The sequence below is a fragment of the Mauremys mutica genome, chromosome 8, assembly GCF_020497125.1.
Source record: "Mauremys mutica isolate MM-2020 ecotype Southern chromosome 8, ASM2049712v1, whole genome shotgun sequence".
Taxonomy (NCBI): domain Eukaryota; kingdom Metazoa; phylum Chordata; order Testudines; family Geoemydidae; genus Mauremys; species Mauremys mutica.
In genome coordinates this window covers 48245734-48266596 of record NC_059079.1, presented here as the reverse complement: position 1 = coordinate 48266596, position 20863 = coordinate 48245734, and positions in this window count along the sequence as shown.

Below are 20863 nucleotides of genomic sequence, written 5' to 3'. Positions count from 1 at the left end.
TAGTCCTTACTACTTTTAAAAGTGGTGGGGCTATGGCCCCCTTTTCCCCTCTACTCCCCCGCTCCATTCCGGCGCCACTGATTGGGGCCAGATTTTCAGAGATCACAACAGTTCTGTGTTGGAAGGAAGGACTATATCCCCTTTTAAGGGGTGGGGAACTGAGGTCCAGGGAGGAAAAGTGACTTGCCCAAAGTCACACAGGAAGTCTGTGGTAGAGCAGGGAATTGAACCCGAGCCCCCTATCTTCCAGGCTAATCATGGATCAGGCAAGAAGCAGAGTACATTGGTCAGATTATTAATTCAGATAAAACTAAATCCCTGGCCATTACCATCAAGCATAGGCGCCGACTCTGTGGGTGCTCCAGGGTTGGAGCACCCAGGGGGAAAAATTAGTGGGTGCTCTGCACCCACTGGCAGCCCAGCTCCCCCCCCCACTGCTGCCTCCTCCCCCCAGCACGCCGTGTCCCCACTCCTCACTCTCCCTCCCTTCCAGCGCTTCCTGCCGCCCAGCTGACTAACAGCTGTTTGGTGGCACTTATGACTTTACGGGAGGGAGGGGGAGGAGCTGGGAGGCAGTGCACTCAAGGGAGGAGGCGGAGAAGAGGTGGGGCAGGGGCGGGGACTTGGGGGAAGGGGGTGAAGTGGGGGCAGGCAGAGGGCAGGGACTTTGGGGAAGGGGTGGAATGGGGGCATGGCGAGGGTGGTGCAGGGGTGGGGCCAGGGACAGGGGTGGGGCCAGGGACAGAGGTGGGGGTCGAGCACCCACCGGGAACAGGGAAAGTCAGTGCCTATGTCATCAAGCAACCTCCAGCTTCAGACTACAACCAGCTCAGTATTAACCCGTCCAGTATTAACCTGCCCAGCTGGGACATCAAGCAGCTAGCAACTGTCAAATATTTGGGAAATGCCCTAGACAGTTCTAGAGGATACTTGGAAAATGTAGACACTTATATAGCAGCAGTGAGTGCCATGTTTTGGGCCTTCAGTGGCCTCTGTGTGGGCATTGTGACATCAATCTTACCATGAAGTTGTGCATTAGAACAAAGTATATACCGCCTCTCTTGTATGCCAATGAAACGTATTGTATGGCAATGAGATGAAGAAAGCTGAAGAGTGGTGGACTGACATTTTTCAATTCTTGTATCTCAGCTGCTTCATATTAACTTGCAGGACAAGATCAACAATGAGGATATTCATAGCTGAACCCACCAACCACTTTCATCAGCAGTCGTTTGGAACCGGTGGCTTTCTTGGTAGAGACATATTACTAGGATGGAAAACACCTGCAAATGACAATGTGTTTACCAAGAAATGCTGGTATGTGGCGATCATGTGGTCACTAAAATCTTTATTGGTGTAAGGACACCACCAATGGTGGCCATAAATTGAATATCCAGCCAGACCACCTTAAGGAACTAGCTAGAGATTGACCTGGGCAGTGCTTGAGCTGTAATGAGGCCATGTCTCTTTGGGATTCACTAGGATTCATTGATTTTTTTGAGGCCAGAAGGGACCATTGTGGTGGTGGTGGTGGTGATAACGATGTCCCTAACATTGTTCCTCTTGGCTGTAGCTCAACTGCTCTAAGCCAGGTATCTGCCCACTTCTAAATGATGAAATATTTTCTGATTGTTTTCCTTAATTTCTTTTGCTATTTTTATACTGTCCTCTAGTCTTGTAAAAATATTTTTGCACTGACAATGCTTGTCCTTATTTCCTGTCCTAAACTACTATGTAGTGCCAGATTTTCAAAAGAGCTCAGCTCCTATATATGCACATCAATCGGGGTCTGATTTTCAGAAGCTTAATCACTCAGCATGTAGAGTTCTTTTGAAAAATCTGCCCCTTAGTGTGTTTCTATACTGATGAACATTTCGGTGGTGGCCAAGTCATTCTTATACACAGAGTGTTACTAACGTGTGTTGTGGTTCTTTGAGATAGTGGCTAAGGTAAATGTAAGTTATCCCTGATTTTATATTTATAGGAATGTTTATAGAAAGCAGCAATATCCTGCTTCCTAACTAGTTTATTTTTAAGATGAGGCAGAGAAGATAGTGCTGACTAATATGTTTACTAGAATTTTCATCTTTAAGACTAAGAACATTTATGTAATTGAACTGCATAATGGTGAACCAGGAAAGGAAAAAAGCTTTAAACGAACCACAGTGTGAATGAGCCAGATATACAAAATATATCATTGGCTGATGCACAGCTTCTTGGCTTTTTATGAGCAGTGCCATATTCCCCTAGAAGACTGGTATCCTTTGATGTATTTTCAAAAAAAGATGGAGATGGGAAAGAATTAGCCTATGTTCATCGAATATACGGTAATGAAAAGCCACAGTTATCACTCTTTGGGAGAGTATAACACATGGATAGTGGCGTGCAAGATTCCTACCTCTTCCCCACTAATACACTTCAGTCCTGTCCTGAAGGGACTGCTTCCAGGCATGAGAGAACAGCTTAGACAATAGCAATTCAATTCTTAGCATTTTCTAAGATTGCTGGTTTTAATGGCATTTTTTTGCAATGTAGACACCTGTGCACTAGAAGCTGGACTGAGACTTCAAGCTCATTTCACAGAGACTAGTGAGCTCTATTGAAAGGCTTTTTATCAAGCCTTTAGTTATAGTTTTTATGCATGAATCACTGGGTGAAATTCCATTCTCTCTTATGCAGGAGGTCAGACTAGATAATGTTTCCTTGTGGCCTTAAAATCTATGAATTACAAAAAATTGCTTCAACCATGTGTAAAAATGGAGTCTGGCCTCAGCATCAAGCAGATATCACTTGACAGCAAGGGAGTCTGACAAAATAAAAGGAGAGAGGCAGAAAATAGTAGCATTTACATAATCAGAACAAGTTTAATTGGCTAAACATACCCAAGTCAATGGAACTACTTCTAAAGTAAGGTGTGACGGAGAGTCTGGTATGTGTTAACTGTGTATATTTCATAAGGAACAGACATCTTGGTGAGAGATTAATAATGGAAAACTACATCCTGCCTCTAAACAAGATAGTGAATTGGTTTCAAAGTTAACGTTTGGTTAATACAATCATCCAAACACCAGCTTGGGAAATACCAGTGGCCAAGGTGGAGACATGAATTTAAGTGAGAGGAGGTGACACAAAGTGCTGTGTTATCTGGTCCTAGTAGAGCACAGCATCTATTGATGAGCAGAAGCCAATTCATCCTTGAGACACTAGTTTCAGTTGTGTGTTAAGTTTCTGACTGAGCTGAGGTAACTTAATTTGATTTGTGTAGTTCTTAGAGAGGGGCGGGACAGGGGAATAGCTACAGGTGGGCATGGGTGGGCTGAGGTGCATCTACTTAGCATCCAGGCCCCCCTCAGCAGTGGTATGCAGCTGATACCAGTCAGCGCTGTGATTTCGGGGAACCCGGGCACAGTGTCTGGCCTGTCTGACTCATGAGGAACACCCCACCCCTCTGCTCTCTGCTTGAACCAAGACCGATCAGAGAAAAGGCTAGCAGAGACAGTGAAGGGCGTTTGGAGACACACCTAGACCCCTCCTGACAAGAGTGACAAGATTAAGACATCTCCATTTGCATACAGAGTGGAGAGCAGAGACAACTCCCCTAGCCTCATCTGCATGCAAGATGGGACAGGGATTAGCATACAGAATGAAGAACAGAGAACTGCACTGAACTCTGGGACCAGAAAAGCAGGGAAGCACTGCATCATGGGAACTCTGCTCCAGGTGTTATTGAACCTATGCCTGCTCACACCCAGCTCATAGGGTGACCAGATGTCCCAATTTTATAGGGACAGTCCGGATTTTTGGGTCTTTTTCTTATACAGGCTCCTATTACCGCCCCCCCCCCCAATCCCCTGTCCCGATTTTGCACATTTGCTGTCTGGTCACCCTACCAGCTCAGCAGTTATCCGACCAATTCTAGTACTGAATCCTTGATTGATATCCAAAATACTGAAGCAGCCTAGTTGCATTGTGAGATCCCTGGAAGAAACCACCATCCATAGCCAAGAGTGATTAGCTCCTGTTGTCTAGCCTAAAGAAAACCCTTAAGTCATCAGCTTACTCATAAACAAATCTAGTGTTCTCCCTTGAACCACTGTTGTTTCTCCACAAAAACCCCTACCTACGTTCAAGTAAGTGTTCTGATGCTTAGATCCAAACTATGCATCAGTTCCACTGGGACTCCATCTTCTTCTGGCCGATCATGCTGGGGGCTCTGCCTGTCTTCAGCACGCAGGACCCTGAGCTACCACCATCACCTGGGAATCCCAACCAGTTCAAGTGTCATGGAGTGGGTGAGATCTCTCTCTCTGTCTTTCTCTGTGTTTTCCTTTCTACCTTAGGCATTAACCTTTAATAATGTATGTTATTTTGATTTAGCCTCCTTGTGTAGTTATCACTATTAGTCAATAAATGACTTTTACGGTTAAGCTGGTTGCTTCTCTCTCTCTTATGAAAAGGGCTCCCAGAGAGTATTTTAATATAAAAAATATACTCTTTTGTGTTTTTAGCTTCCCCCACTTACTCTGCAGCAATGCTTCTCTTACCTAAGCTAAGGATTGCTGCAGCGCCCAAAATCCTGTGGGGTTTGCTCACCAAGTAGGTTACTGCCAGTACAATTGTGAGTGGGGATAGGGATGTGCTGAATCTGTGGCACATAAGGGTGGCAACTTGAAAGTGCTGCTTGATCCAGCCCACTAAGTCCAGGGACATATAAGGAGTCAGCTTGAAAGTGCTGATTGACCTGGTCCACTCAGACTTGCTCTGTTAGTGTGTGTGTGTGTGTGTGTGTGTGTGTGTGTGTGTCCGTGTTCATTCGGTTCTGGGGCTGGAGGAATCCAGCCCTGGGGAACCTAGGTCCTGCAGGATAGTTCCATTGGGAGGGGACTTGCATAAGGGAGAAGTAGAGCTCTATATGAAAGCACACATGACACAAGCAGTACATTGATAGAATTACAGAACCCTGCACTCCCAGAAGAGTAACCCGAATAAATAAGCCTACCCCAAAGTAACGGGCAAATCTGGTAACACAGCAGCCATACACAATGAAGCGGTAAAGGACTGTGCTGCGGACACACATCAGGTGCCCTAGCTGTTCTGCGACCGCTTCCCCCAGCCATACCATCAGGCTACTAACGGGGTGGTGGTGGGGGGAAAAGGATTGGAAAGGAGACGACAGGAACCACCACCCCACATATGGAGCGCAGGGCCCGGGCCCTCCCGAACGCAGTGTGGGCCATCTGTGCTTGGAAATCAACCCCTTGTACGGTGAGGGGTGGCCGCCTTGTCTCTCCCCCACTGCTGGAGGGGGGGTGGTTGGGCCCCCACTGGCAGCTGCTCTGAGGGGAGGGGGTAGCGGGTAGGTGGGGGTGCTGCACTGGGTCCCTGCCATATTCAACAACACACAGCACCGTGTCTGGTCCCTGTGAGCGTGGAGGCAAGGAGGTGGTGTCATGGCTGCCCCCAGGAGAGGTGAGCTGAGCCTGGCGGTGAAGAAGCTGCTGGCGGTGATTGCCCAAGGTGAGGCGTGCACGTTCCCAGCTTCGCAGGTGATGCCCTGTGTCTGGGGGAAGAGGGTGTGGCATCAAGGGGGAAGCTGAGCTAGCACAGTCTGTCATTGCCTGTCCACCCCAAAGTCAGGGCCCAACCAAATTTCCACTCCTAGCTATGCCACTGGAGCGGGGTCAGAGGTCAAAGGCAAGAACCTTATTTGCCAAAGCAACTATACAGAGATGGCTGCACTTACCTTTGCAGTTGTGTGATTTCTGTCTACACAACACTTTAAAAACAAACAAACAAACGAACAAAAAACAACCCACAAACCAAAGCAAAACATTTCTAATTCTGTTCTAAACGATCAGCCAATGTTTCAATGCTGTGAGGTTTTGTTTTGTACTTAGCATCATAAAAAAAAAATCAGTGAATCTGTCACTTTTTGCTGCCTTTTTAATGAGTAGAACGTATTCCAGGACATAGCAAGTCTTCTGGATATAGTTATTTACCCCTGACACTACCCAAATGTTTGTAGTTTGTGAATTTATACTGCACTGCGTATACAGTGCTGCAGAATGGACCACAACTTTTAAACTAGTACTGATTAAGCGAAAGCTGGCCAGTTGGTTGCACATTACTAGTCACTAATTTTGAGCTGAGTGTTATATCTCCTTCAAATTTTTCAACTCTTTTTGTATAGAACTTTTATGTTAAGATGCCTACCCAATACAGTCCAAATAGTATTTTAATGCGTCAATACCTAAGTGTAGAAGAGGATATTTTTAATAAACAAATGACACTAACAGCATATTAGTAGGCTGCTAGTCCTTGTCTGCTTGTGCCAACAGCCCCCCCCCTTCCCAAAAAGATTGTTTAGTATATACATATGGGAGCTGTGCATGGGCCAGTTCTTTTGAAGTGATATAAGCACATACAGCCAAATGTGAAGGACTCGAAACTATCTTTGGCAGATCTTGTTTCTCAGTGACTGAAATCTGGTTTTGATTATTCAGCCTTGTCTCTGTTTTGTGCATGATTGTTGAGGAAGTCAAAGGTGGGAGGGGGGCAGAGCTATGTTCCTGTGTGGGTTTCAGAGCTGAAGAAAGCCATGGGAGTTCAATAATATCTAACTGCAGACATAAAATATATATTTTGCAGCTGACTCTACTGTGGGAGATGTTTATGTAGCTTGGATTTTGCATGGAGGGTGGTTTTGCAGCTGATTACTCAGGTCAGAGGAGGTTTACAATCTGAATACTGATGAAAGAGCTTCTATAGCAGCTGAGACCAAAGATGATTGGCGAGGTAAATGATCATTTGTATTCCCCTTTGTACTGGAAAGCAGTGCATGCTTTTACAGTAATGGGATCTGGCGGTCACTTGTTGAAATAGTGAGAGTTGGTGCAATTGTACTTCATTAGAGAGATGGAGAGTGATTTTTAGTTCAGAAGCAAAAGGTCTTTTTGCTTTTTAAAGGGAAACGCTTTAGCAGCATGCATATGGCAGTATTTATAGTACTTTGTGCATCATGGCCTGGATGGCAGTGCTGATTCACCTCTCCCTGAACTAAAACCAGCAGTTCATTTGATAGATTTTTAGGGTCTAAGCCACAATTTTCACAAGTGACTATTGATCTGGAGTGATTTAGTTTTTGAGTGTCCAATCTGAAACACCCCTGAGCCCTGATTTTCAGAAAGTGCTGAGCACTCACTTTGTGGTAAACAGGTCCCTATACGGTGTCTCAGGATGGGCAGCCAAAGCCACTGGCAACTTTTCCAAATATTTCCCCTCATCTGCAAGCTAAAAACAGGACAAATGCAATTTCCAGCCTCCTCCAAAGATGAGGTTGGGTTTTTGGATTGTTATGAGCCCTCTAGTTCAGCAGCTACCCATGTTGTCCCTGCTTTGAGGATAAAGAGAGGACTTCACTCTTCAAATCTGCAGGGCTGTCAATCTAGCTCTCAGCTCTCCCTCTCAAGTGTTGTCAGGGAAAGATTAAACAAAGGGCATATTTGAAACAGAAATCACCTTTTTAAAATGTCTATTTCTTATCTTATGCACATTTTTGTGCTGAGAAACATCATGGGATTGGAGGACCACAAAGCTGCTGCCAATGAAATCCAAGTTAGGTTTTGTTTGAGGGAAGGCACTTTGAGGGTCAGCTCCTGTGTAAAAGTTCTTTTCTTACTTTACAAGCCTAGTTCAAGCATCCTGCTTTTTCAAGTATCCCAAATTCCCTACTCTAGCACAGTGAATACTCTGTTCGTTCTATACGTGCAAGATAATTTTCTCCAGTCTTGGTTTCAATAACCTTTCAATACTGAGTCTTCACCTTTATCTGACCAACATCTTTTGTCAAATATGGTCATAGATAAAGAATTTACATTGGAAATACTGGTAAGGTTTCTGAAAAACACAGACAAGGTCATAGAGCAGTCTCCAATGAGAGAAGAAGTTACAGTAAATGAAAGAATTAGAACAAACTTTTGTTGTACAGAACCTTGCTAAATCAGTTGCTTGCTTCTCTCAGAGTTTATAACACACAAACACATTTCCTAGTTCATAATCTGATACTTCACATAAGTAGTGATGCGAAATAAAAAGATTGGGTTTTTGAACAATACTTCTATACTTACTACTTTTATAGTTGGAGAAATATGTAAAAATGTTCCATGTTCCCAGTGGGCGATTTACAAGGGTACTGATGCATGTAGTGGAAAACACACAAAGCACAGTAAAAACAGCAGGCCTAAGCGGCTACAGTGAAGGGGGCAAAAAGTGGGAAATTTGGAGGGAACTACAGACTTAAGTGATTTCAGTCTATTTTGTACTGGAGTCTGGATCTTTTTGAAATGCATGTGGGTCTGACTGTTATATTTCACATCAAACATACTTCATCTGTACATTCAAATTGCCTTTTCCTCTCTTTTAAGCTTTCTTCAGTATTTACTTTACATTATTTCCCCTTGTATTTTTCCTGTGGGCTTACAAAAATTAAAGGGACAACACAATTTCCATGTACTATTGCTAAGTCTACATTTTAGTCACGGGTATTCTTAGTAAAAGTCATGGATGGGTCACGGGCAGTAAACAAAAATTCAGGCCCATGACCTATCCATGACTTTTACTATAGACTCCTGACTAAAACTTGGGGGGTGGCCCAGGGATGGCGGCCCAGGGGCTGCTGCAAGTGCTGAGGGGGAGGGGGTTGGTGGGGCTGGGGCCGGCTCCCTACCCATCTCCTGGGAAGCGGTGATCTCCAGCTCCTAGCTCCATGTGCTGCCTCCACTCTGCCCCAAACCCCAGTTCTGCAGCTCCCATTGGCTGGGAACCACGGTCAATGGGAGCTGGGGGGGACGGTGCCTGTGGGCAGAGGCAGCATGTGGAGCTAGGAGCTGATAGAGGGGAGTTCCTGTTGCCTTTCCAGGGAGCCCCCCCCCAGGTAAGCACCACCCTGCACCCCAGTTCCCAGCCCTGAGCCCCCCCCAAACTCCTGCTGCTGGGGGCCGGGAGGCCCAAGACTGTCTCAGCAGCAACCAGTGTCACTGGCACAGGGGCTGCCCGAGCTACTCAGGTGGCTCCTGGGCCAGGCTCACCAGCTCCTACAGAGGTCACAGAATCTGTGACAAACACAGAGCCTTAACTATTGCCAACAATGTGTAGTTAGAATCGCTGCCTGTGATTAACATTAAGTTTTTATTTTGCCCCAAGATACGCTGTGGCTGTGAAAGGTAAATACCTCACACAAGAGTGTTTTAAAGATTCTTGTACACAGTACTATGGGCGCATGCACACAGACCCATGTCTGCTAAATCTGGGCTGCTGCCAACAGTAGAACTTCTCCAGAAAGACGAGAAGAGCTGCTCCTTGGGAAACCCTGTAGGATGATGAGGCCTGGAAAACCTCTTTCCTGATAGGTCAAAGGGGAGAAAAGCAGGCCTGGGAACCACACTTATGGCCTTGGGCATGGAGGAAAAGAAGCAGATGCTCGGAATAAGTAGTTGGACACCTCTTGAAAACCGCTATAGTGGTTGCAGGTGCTATTGTTGCCCTGTTACCAGGGAGCTGCAAATGCATGGTGCCAAAAACAATAAAAGTTGCTGGTGTGGGTAGAAACTGTCAGAAGCAAATATCCTTAAGAATGATTGTTAGAGAGATTCAGGCAATATAGACTTTACTGGGGCCAAACATCATCTGGTATTAGAAGACCTGTAAGTGCTGAAACTGCCAAAGAAAGGAACTGGCCAGCTTTATGGATGGGAATTCAGTAACTCAGGATCAACTGGGAAAGTGTTACTGTTCCAGAGGAAAATTCAAACTGCACGCAGAGCTTATTATCAGCTGAGATCCACAGATGCACTGTGTTTGCACTGTAGGGAATGAGAGGTGTTTCCCTGTCCAACTAGTATTTAACAGTCATATAACAAAATGTTTGCTTCTATTCACTTCTCTCTCACGTGTAGATTGGAGCAATTGATTTTACCTACACCCTGTTCCTACAGTGTGGAAGCCCTGAGCGCACTCTCTGCAGAGTCATGTGAACGTATGATGCTGACTTGCTTGTGAACATGAACTTGAAGTACTAGGATATGTCAACAAGCTTCATTCTGCCTAGGAATTACCATGTGCAAACAAGTGGTAGAACTGAAGGACATAAACTTTGCAAATAAACTTCACCCTGAGATGTTGGAGGAGTCAGTAACATAACTAAAAAGACAAAAATGCTTTTTAATAATATGGCTTTTATTGAGGCCCTTTAAGGTGCAGTCAAATTCTCAACACAAATTAGAATGAAAAGACAGAGGGAAATTAAAGAGACAGCATGCAAAAGGACCTAGGAAGAAAAAAAGCCAAAGTCCCACTGTTAATAAAATAAAGCATGATCCAAAATCCGTGGAAATCAGTGACTCTTCCTATTAACTTCAATGATCTTTGGCTCAGGCCCATAATAATTAGGATGCACATGGAGACTGCTGTTACTATGGGCCTTCTGGCCAACTGACATTTCTCTGAGACTCTCATGTGCCGTGTTGCCAACCCCACGCATTAAAAAAATCATGAGTCAGGCCCCTAGTAATCCATGAGATTATATTAAAGCCATAAGATTAAAAAACAAAACAAACACCCTCCTCCTTTGTGGTCTTTTTTTATTTGCCTGCTAGTTTGTCTTTAAGGTTCACATTTTTCAGCTTTATTCTGCAGTCAAAAGAGCTAGAAATTTATTTACTTTAAAAATCAGAACTGTTTCAATTGTAATTGAACAGGTCTAGTCGTGTGAACAGACTAATTTCCTGGTGCTTCCTCCAAAGTCTTCTCATTGACTATCTTCTCATGACAATCTTTAATTAAAGACTCCAGGACAATCCGGGAGGGTTAGCAACCCTAATTAGAAAGGATGTGTTTGTATGAGACACAGATAAGAGGAAAGACAACAGAAGAGCCGAGCTTGAGGAGTATAGGTGAAATGGCTTTTTAAATGAATCATGTGATTTATTCATATTTTAGGCAAACTGTGGAAGCTATTTTATTGCAGTTTTCCCTTTAAGCAACAACTGTGGAAAAACTCTGATTCTTATTACTACTTATTACTGCTCCAACTAGTCTTTAGATACATAAGGTATATTAGCATTTCACTGGAGTGGCTTTCTAATGCCAAAGCTGTGTACTGTCTTGACATTTCTTTGAAGTCTCTGCAGATTACTGTAAATTACAGTACATACTGCAAATTCAGAAGTGTCTGAACTGGCTTGAAAAACTAAGACATCTCTAATGTCAAAAGAAGGGGACATCTAGATCAGTGGTTCTCAAAGTCTTTTTTTTGTGGACCACTTGAAAATTGCTGAGGGTCTCGATGGACTACTTAACGATCTCTCCAAATGTTGTTTGTACCATTAGCTAACTATTGTAAAGCGCTTTGGAAATAAAAAAAACCAAACCCTTAATAATCTTTTTTTGTTCTACAAATAAAATCACCAACTCATATTTTAACATCAGTAGTCTTACCTTTCTAATGTGATGGATGTACCCTCTCCCCCACCACGGCAGCTCCTGAGCTGGAGCTGGGAAGAGGAGGGGTCTCTCCCTCTCTCCCCCACTGCAGCAGCCCCTGAGCTGGGGCTAGGAAGGAGGGCCATCTCTCCCCGACAGCCGCAGGCCTGGAGCTGGGGAAAGTCACCTCTTTCTCTGGCCGTTGCAGCCCTGCACATCCCAAATTCCCCCCTCCCCTCTTCTCACCTCACTGCCCCCTCCCACCTACCTCCTATTCCCCCAAAGTCCTCCTATTCCCACCACCACCTCATCTTACATGTGTGTCGTCTTCAGCATCCAGGCACCTAATTAGTGGAGCCACGCCTGCACGGCTTCACTAATTAGGTGGCTGGCCCTTCATTCTCTCATGTGCGGCCACCCAGGCACGTGCCTTAAAGGGAACTATCTGTGGATCACCGGAATGGAGCTCAGTTTGAGAGCCTCTGATCTAGATGATCCCTATGAGGCCAGGTAATTGCCTGCTGATATACAGTCCCATCCCAAACTAGTGGGTTGGGTTGTTTGGACTAAAAGAGAGGGAGATTTTCAAAGGCAAACTGATGTACCAAATTGCCATTTATGCCTTTGAACATTTCCCCCGGAGCCCATAATGAATACAGAGGACTGATGATGTGGGAAGCCTCTCTGTCTTAATAACTAAGGCTGAGAATTTCAAAAACAGTTATGCCCAAGTTGAGACATCTGGAAGGATCTCAATTTTAAGAGACCAGATACTCAGCACTTTCTGAAAATCAGGCTCTTCTTTTAGTGCCCAAAATCAAATGCTATAAAAATCACTAATTTCTTTTGAACATATTGGCCTAAAATCTCATGTTTCCAAGGTGTTGCGTATCCTCAACTCCTGTTAACTTGAGCGGAATAGTTCAGAAAAGGCACAATCTGGTTGTCTCTTCTCAAATTCCTTTTTAGACTACCTTATATTCTTTCTGGCACTTCTGTTTTAACCATTGCCATTCCTTCAGGATGCTGTGCTATCATAAATTCAGGAAATATTTCCAGGCCTACAGAACGTTTTCCATCACAGTGACGATATATACACAGATAAAATGAGGTGATCCTGCTGTCCCAGAAAGTGTTGCATACATGTTTGTCTCCAAGTAGAGCTCCCTTGTGTGCCGCTGTCTCTTTGGCTTGTTGCAAAAGAAATGAAGCCTATTAATGAGCCTCTTCCTTTGGCAGGTAGTTCTGTGGTGTAAACACAAATATGGGCCAATTTCGTCTGTCACCAAAATTGGAGCTGTAGCAAATGCTCAGAGGAACAGAACTGAAGGTGTGCCAAGTGATTGGAAGAGATGAGATCAATAGGGTGTTGCAGGCAAATGGGATGAATTCGACAACTCTCACTGGAACTGGTTCAGCTGTGTATAGTATGACATCCACCCAAAGGCAAATATCCCATAATGTCAAGGCATGGATATTTATAACATGGCAATCAAGGAATCTATGACAGCTGTGGTAAAATGCAGCTTTACTCGTGATCTTCTGGGAAATTTACCCAATCAGGGAAAATTTTGTCCTGGTTCTGAAAAACCTGACTCTTTTGTGCCTTCCTCTTCTTCCATCCTCTGGCAAGTGTTATCGTAACACCGACAGACCCTGGTCGTTGGCGGGAAGGATCGAACCTGGGACCTCTGGAGCTAAATTCATGAGCTAAAAGCCACATGGTCCTTAGCTAAGGCTGTAGCAGGCTCATTAATCTCTAGGTGGTCTCGGTGCCACTAGAGGGGACAGAGCACCACACCCAGGAGGTGTGTGGGTTACATTATGACTTCAGTTAATGGCAACAAAGAATTGTATCCCATTTGTGAGATCTACAGAGTGGGGTTCAGCTCCATGTCCTCTAGGAAATGGAAAAGGTGGAGTTACTTTTTCCTGATTTGGAGGAGCCCTGCTTCCTTAAAGTCCCCTTTCTCTGGTTGGTGAAGTAAGGACTTCATCAGGAAAATTGGAAGTAAGAGCTGGTGTCCAGCAGTGGGAAATTTGGGGGTTGACCAAATAGTTTCCATTGTCTAATCTACCTGAAGATACTGCAGTATTTCCTATCTGCCACAACAATGTGCTGTAGATACAGGTGTTCAAGGTGTTATGGGATGAACAATGATATTGTGTTTACAAACATGCCTGCCAAAGGCTTCCTATGAGACTTTAGGCAAAACACTTAAACCTTTTGTTGGCTAAGTTTTTTTAGGTGTAAAGTTAGGATAATACTTATCTGGCAAGGGTGCTCTGAGGCTAAATTAATGTGGTGAACTCCTCAGATGGACAGTGCCGTAGAAGTGCAGTTACTGCATGTGTCTAATGGGGACAATAGTTACATTTTCCGTGTAACTCATTTACTAAGGGAGTATTTTTCCGATGATTCACAAGTAAAAGCAGCTTGATGTTGTTATAGTCTCTCAACTTTATCTCTACATTGCTTTTATCTGGGATGGAAGAGAGGAGCAGTGCACTAACTTTGTTAGGCTATATTCCATCCATCCTTAAATACATAGAACTGATAAATTATCCCTCATTCATAGTGAATGATACAGTGCAATTCGTTCAACACGTAAAACATTTGGTGACACACAGCCTTGCTAATCAGAATGTCAGTAGCATAAAGAGAGGTCCTTTTTTGATGCAATAAACAAAAATGACAGTCCACTTAGATCCTTTACATGGTTTGTCAGCTTCAATTCTTGTCTGTACTTTAAGTTTTCTCATACGTGCTAGGATCAGGACATGCTTCTGAATAACTTACCAACTATGATGTGTTTTGTAAAATGAAATAAAGTCTAACAAGTCTCATGGAGTTGAGGTGAAATTGTAAGTGCAGCTCTGCACTCCAGTCTTAATGTGTCCTACACTTCAATGCAGTGTATTAGCTATGTAGGTACAGGCTCTGACTCTTCATGAGCTTGCATCTTGTCTCATTTCTTAAAAGGTGGGTGTAAAATGCTAGTAAATCAGAAAAGTAGAATATTTTCACCCTCTTTACATTAACTTTGCAGAAGTGTGAATTGCAACATAAGATGTGAGGCAGTAAAGAATCAGGCCCTTTACCTACGTTTCTATGAGCTGTGAAAGGAACGGCTATTAGACTATTAGCCCCTTTAATAACAATCTTAATTTAAAGTTAAAGCATCATATTAATATAAAGTAATAGACTTTATAGGCAGAAAAGACCATTGTGATCTAGTCCAACTTCTGCATAACACAGGCCATAGATGTCATGCACAACTATGGTTGAACTAGAGTATATCTTTTTAGAAAGACATCCAGTCTTCATATAAAGACTTCAAATGATGGAGAATTTACCATATCCCTTGATAAGTGGTTCCAGTGGTTGATTATCTTCATTGCTAAAAATTTGCAACTTATTTCTGGTTTGAACTTTGCTGACTTCTAGTTCCAGTGACTGAATCTTCTAATACCTTTGTCTACTAGATTAAAGAGCAGTATACTATCAAAGTCAATTCAGTATTTTGTTTTTTAATGAAGCTGCTGTGGTGGTTTTGCGCCTGATATTTCTTGCTACCCACCCTTCTCCCCGCAAGAAAAACCTTTTAAAATCAAATAATTCACTAATAATCAGAGAGTGAAAATAGTATCTGTCAAAACAGACCTGGGTTGGTTAAATTTTAGATTGATCAGATGTGTAACATTTCACTTTATATGACCTTACATTTCACAATAGCCTCTGGATGCCCTTCAGTTTAAAGGGCACTAAATCTTTGCTGCCAGGGGTAGCTCATGGCCTATCGGACTCTCTGCCAACACTGATTCATTAAATGGCAGGGGGAGCTGAGAATAAAAGAATGTCATAATTAGAGCTGGGAGAATAACTGATTTTTCAGCTCACTGGCCATCAGGAAAAAAAAGTTTTTGGTCAAACAAAATATTGTTTCATTTTGGGGCTTTTAAAAATGTTTTTAATTTTAAAAATAAAATAGAAGTAAATTTCAAAATGAAAAATAATTTTGATTTGAAACTTCAAGTGTGTTTGGATTTAGTAGGGATTTCTTTTTGATAAACAATTCAATAAATTTTGATACAAATTCACAGAATGTCTGCCAGCTTGAATCTGTATTTTTTGGTGAAAGAAAGTTCTGAACAAAATTTTTTGCACAGTTCTATTCATAATACTTTTCATATCTTTATTGAAATAAAGTTATGATTGAGAGCACCTAGCACTAATTTAGGGTTAAATATATCACAGGATTGATGCAGTTATCCTCAAAACAAGCATGACAAATCCAGGCAACTCAAAGTTTGGTTTACAATTAAAAGAAATCCGAACAAACCAAAGTAGGGAAATGCACAGTTAGGGCACACAAATGCTTCCCTGTGGTGACTATTTTAGTGTTTGCAGTTCTAGATTAGATGATTTCAGTGGTGTAACTGTGTTTAGACAAGGCCATAGCCTCTCCCACTAGTGGGAAGTGGGTATAGAATGCTACCAAATTATAGCAGTGCTTTACTACCACTTTGTGCAAGGCGTAGGGCCATGGTGAATGTGCCAGTCATGTCTGTCTGTCACGCTATCCTTATGTTTGAAATATGTCTAAGTCAACTCCCTCCTCACTCAATAATCTCTCCCTTCTCCCTTTCCTGGTCTAGTGTTCTAACAAAACAGAAGGCAGTGAAAGACCACCTTGGAGTGTAAACTCTTCTGAGGAGGAAACTGTACATAAAAATAAAATAAAAATAAAACTGTACCTTGCTTCATGTTTGTAAAGCACTGCACTGCAAATAAAGAATCCTCTATTGCTAGCAGAGAGAGTGACTAGTTTCTTTACTTTCTAGTCAATCAGTAATCTTGTTTTTCTTTTTATCCCAGTATACCAGGCCATGTCATTAACAAACGATAGAAAATTAAGGGTTGGTTAGCACAAGCTCGGACTAGTGACAGCTGTGGTTGGTACCATACCTGGTACTTCTTGACTTAAGGAAAAGGCATTAGTTACTTGTGTTAATCATAAACAGTGCTGAATTCATTAATGTAAAGTGACTTGTTTTTGTGTACCACATAGCTATTAAGAGACTGACATTAGCCTATGAAACAAGTAAGTGTCATTGCCATTATTGGCCCTGAGAAACTAGTGTTACAGCAAGAAGAGTAGTTCTTTAGTTTGATTTTTTTAAAGTAAATTTGAGGTCATCACCAGCTTTTTGTGTTTGAATGTGGATACTATCTTGATACATGTTATATAAATACCAATTAATTTTTCAAATCAGAAGTTATGGGACTGATGTAGGAATTACTGGGTGAAATTCTATAACCTTGTTATGCAAGAAGGTAGACTAGATTATAATGGTCCCTTTCTGACATTGATTTACAAATCCAAAAAGAGGTGGGGGATACTTGATGTTCTTCAAATAGCTTATCTTAGAAATAAAAAATTGAGCTAAATAGTTATTTAATTTTAAGAGATTAAGCCCAAATCATTTTAAATCTTGCAGCTGTTTTTCTTGTAGCTCTTACTTTAGGCCTGGGTCAGTACAGCTGCACTGTACAATATGTCTTAATATCCTACATGGAATGGCTTTAGTTTCAGCCATTTAGTCCTTCTCTAGAAATCCTGGCCCAGAGACACTTTCTCCCAGCTTGTAAATAACACCATTTCCCCACTTTTTAAAGCTTGGCACTGAAGCCGATAAATCATAAAAAATTATAAAGCTCTGAAATTACTTGGCCTAGCAAGGTAATCTGAGTTAGTTTTTTAAAATAGTAGTGGCTTTAAAGACAAATATACAAGTGTCTAAAAGGAGAGTCACTAAAGCAGGGGTCGGCAACCTATGGCACGCGGGGCGGGCTCAGCTGCTCAGCCCACCGCCGCTCTGGGGTTCCCGCTGCTGGCCCCTTGCCAGCCGGGGTCCCACTCAGCACCTGCTGCTGGCCTGGGGGAAGGAACCCCAGGCTGGCAGCGGGCTGAGACCCCAGCTGGCAGGAGCCAGTGTGGAAACCCCAGAGCGGTGGCGGTCAGCCCCCCACTGCTCTGGGGTTCTGGCTACTGCCCCTTGCCAGCCGGGGTCCCCTCCGCAGCCCCACTCACCTTGCTTCCAGCTGGAGTTCCAGCGCAGGCCCCCTGCCAGATAGGGTCCAGACCTCCAGCCCTGCCAGCTCCACTCACCTCAGCTGCCGATCTGGGGTTCCAGCCGCTGACCTCCTGCCAGCTGGTTATCAACTTATAACTCAGAAGCCTGTGTGCAGCTTAAAGTATCTAAATAGGTGCCACCAGACATAGGAAAAGTCAGCAAGGAAAAGCAAGGGCAAGGATCACACTTAACTAATAAAATCTGCATTTTAATTTAATTTTAAATAAAGCTTCTGAAACATTTTGAAAACCTTGTTTACTTTATATATAACAGTAGTTTAGTTATATATTATAGACTTAGAAAGAGACCTTCTAAAAGACGTTCAAGTGTATTACCGGCACTCAAAGCCTTAAATTAGAGTGTATACATGAAGACTTGGCACACTGCTGCTGAAAGGTTGCTGACCCCTGCACTAAAGAGAGATTATGCTCTCAGGTTATGTATAATGTACAGCATAAAAACAAAACGAGTTGATTGGCCACATCAGCAAAAACAAGTCTTTAAATTTATCAAGTTTCCTTGAGCTGGAGATAAGAGCATCTAGGTATTTACTATGAGACAAATGAACCAGTCTTAGATTACCTATTGTGTTACTTGCTGAGAAGGGGACTAGGTGAGTTGGCATACTGACAAAGTTTTCATATAGGTCAATTGCAGCCTCTTGTAACTAGTATTGAAATTGGCTGGAACAAGCTGTGTATTAATAGGCTGATGCTCAGAGTAGAGCTCACCACTGAAGACATGCAAAATTTGACATAATTTGAGTGCTTTTGCGGGCCAGTTTGTCCTTTGCTCACAGGACTATATTGTACTGTCATTGTTTAGCAAAGTTTCATATAGTGGGGGAAATAAACCCCCAATATATTGAGCTGTTGGCTTGATATTTTTCAAAGATGCTGAGCACTTGCAGTCTGACTTCAGCCAAACTCTGTTAAATTTCTTTCCTCCAGTCTTAAGGAAAAAAATCACTTTTAAAACTTGAAAAAAAAAATTGCCCAAGAAATTGAGAGAATGGGAACATCATGGAGTGTTACCTGAGCCAGCAAGAGCTGGGCCTTAGCTCAGAACCTAAAAAAGGGGAAACCTGTGAACATTTCTGGGTAATACTATATTCTGTAAAAGGGAAGCCAAGAAGACTCATGGATCAGGGGTCCCCAACGCGGTGCCCGTGGGCACCATGGCACCCGTGGGGGCATCTAAATGCCCCCGCGTCATTTCCACCGAAATGACTTATGGGAGAGGTCTCAAGTTGCAGTGGGGGAGGTTTAGGTTGGATATTAAGAAAAAACTTTTTCACTAGGAGAGTGGTAAAGCGCTGGCATGGGTTACCTAGGGAGGAGGTGGAATCTCCTTTCTTAGAGGTTTTTAAGGTCAGGCTTGACAAAGCCCTGGCTGGGATGATTTAGTTGGGGATTGGTCCCGCTTTGAGCAGGGGATTGGACTAGATGACCTCCTGAGGTCCCTTCCAATCCTGATATTCTATGATTCTATACTAAGGTTAAGAGTGTAGCCTTATTATATTCACTGCTTTCTGTTGTAGTCTGCTTTTATTCTATTCGGCAGTAATGCAGGGAACCTACAGGCCTGTATCCTGTAAAACATTAGCTTCAACAAGTTAGCAGAAGCCTTGAGGCCTATGACCTTTGAACAGATAAACTTTGAGCTGAAAATAGAGTATAAGGGGATGTTCTGATCCCAAGTATGTTACCCAACCACAGGAGTGTTATGTAAAACAATTCATTGACCTAACATCTGCAGATACCTAACCACAAGAGAGCGAATTGACATATACGATAATAAGTGGAGATAATTGATATACTAAACTATATGAGGAGGACACTGCAGCATTAGTAAAGTTAGGATATACAAATAAGGAAAAGGAGGGGTACTGAATATGCATCAAATGAACTGGCATCAGCGTTTCATCTTATATAAGTTGCATCCCAGCCTAGGGGCAGTAGGAGAAAGCATTGTAGTCCTTGGGAGGTGCCAGAATGATGGCCACTGATGATGAGGGAGACGATGATGGCTAACATTTCAGGTTTTTCTGCAAGGGATAGTGAGAGTATATGGAGATGGAGATGTACACTCTGTAGTATCTCTGTCTACCTTATTGCATTGGGGTGTTTGTGACTGTACTAAATATATTAATAAACTATTTGTAAATATAGAAGAGTTCCTGTAGTGTGAGTGTTGCAGCTGTGCACATCTGGGTTATCAACTACATAATCATTTGAATAATATTGGCCCTGATCTTGGGATAAGAACCTGCCAACCCTCAAAGTGATAGCTGGGAATTCTTAGGTAATCAATATAATTACTATATAATCAGGGGGAAGGATAGCTTAGTGATTTGAGCATTGGCCTGCTAAACCTAGGGTTGCCAGTTCAATCCTTGAGGGGGCCACTTAGGGATCTGGGGCAAAAAATCAGTACTTGGTTCTGCTAGTGAAGTCAGGGGGCTGGACTTGATGACCTTTCGGGGTCCCTTCCCGTTCTATGAGATAGGTATATCTCCATATATTAATCTATAGATCAGGCTTCTGGAGTAATAGAGCAGTACTGAGTTGAGAAGGCACCACCTCACTGGTAACTGCTGGGGATACTCCTTATGGAAGACCTGGTTAAGAGGGAACTCTGGCAGTCAGGTGGGGGGACAGTAAAGGAGAGACTAGCTGCAAGAATGCTGACAGGTGGTAGCTGTTGAAGCAGAGTGGTCTACAGGAGGAGGACTGGGACTGTGAGTAAGACTTGGCTGAGGACCTAACACTGCTCACTCTCCCTCCCTTCTCCCTGACTAGGGGGAGCAACTGGATGCTCAGAATGAGCAGGGAAATCCCATCCCCCATCTGAGGCTCTGAATTACTGAGACTGTAAGGAGAAGACAGGAAAGGGGAAGTGCCCCAGGCTAGGGAGACTAATCTGGAGTGGCAGCCAGAAGGGATTCAGCCACCCTTGTGTCTCTCCCCTTGAGCCAGGTCACCCTACCTTTCCTTCTCTCTCCCCCTATCCCCCAGATGCCTGAGAGATCCTGGAAGACTTCTAGGGGAGAGAGATTAACAGTGACTTGGCAGTCTTCTCCCCTCCCCACCAGCCCCAAAAAAGAGCCATCCCAAGATTTGGAGCTCTAGAAATAGATTTTGATGGAGAGGGGTGAGAGGGTGGATTAGTGACATTTTAAAATTGAGGAAAAATTAATTTGTTCTCTCTAGCTACTTCAACCACAGTTGCCACTTGCATTTCCTCT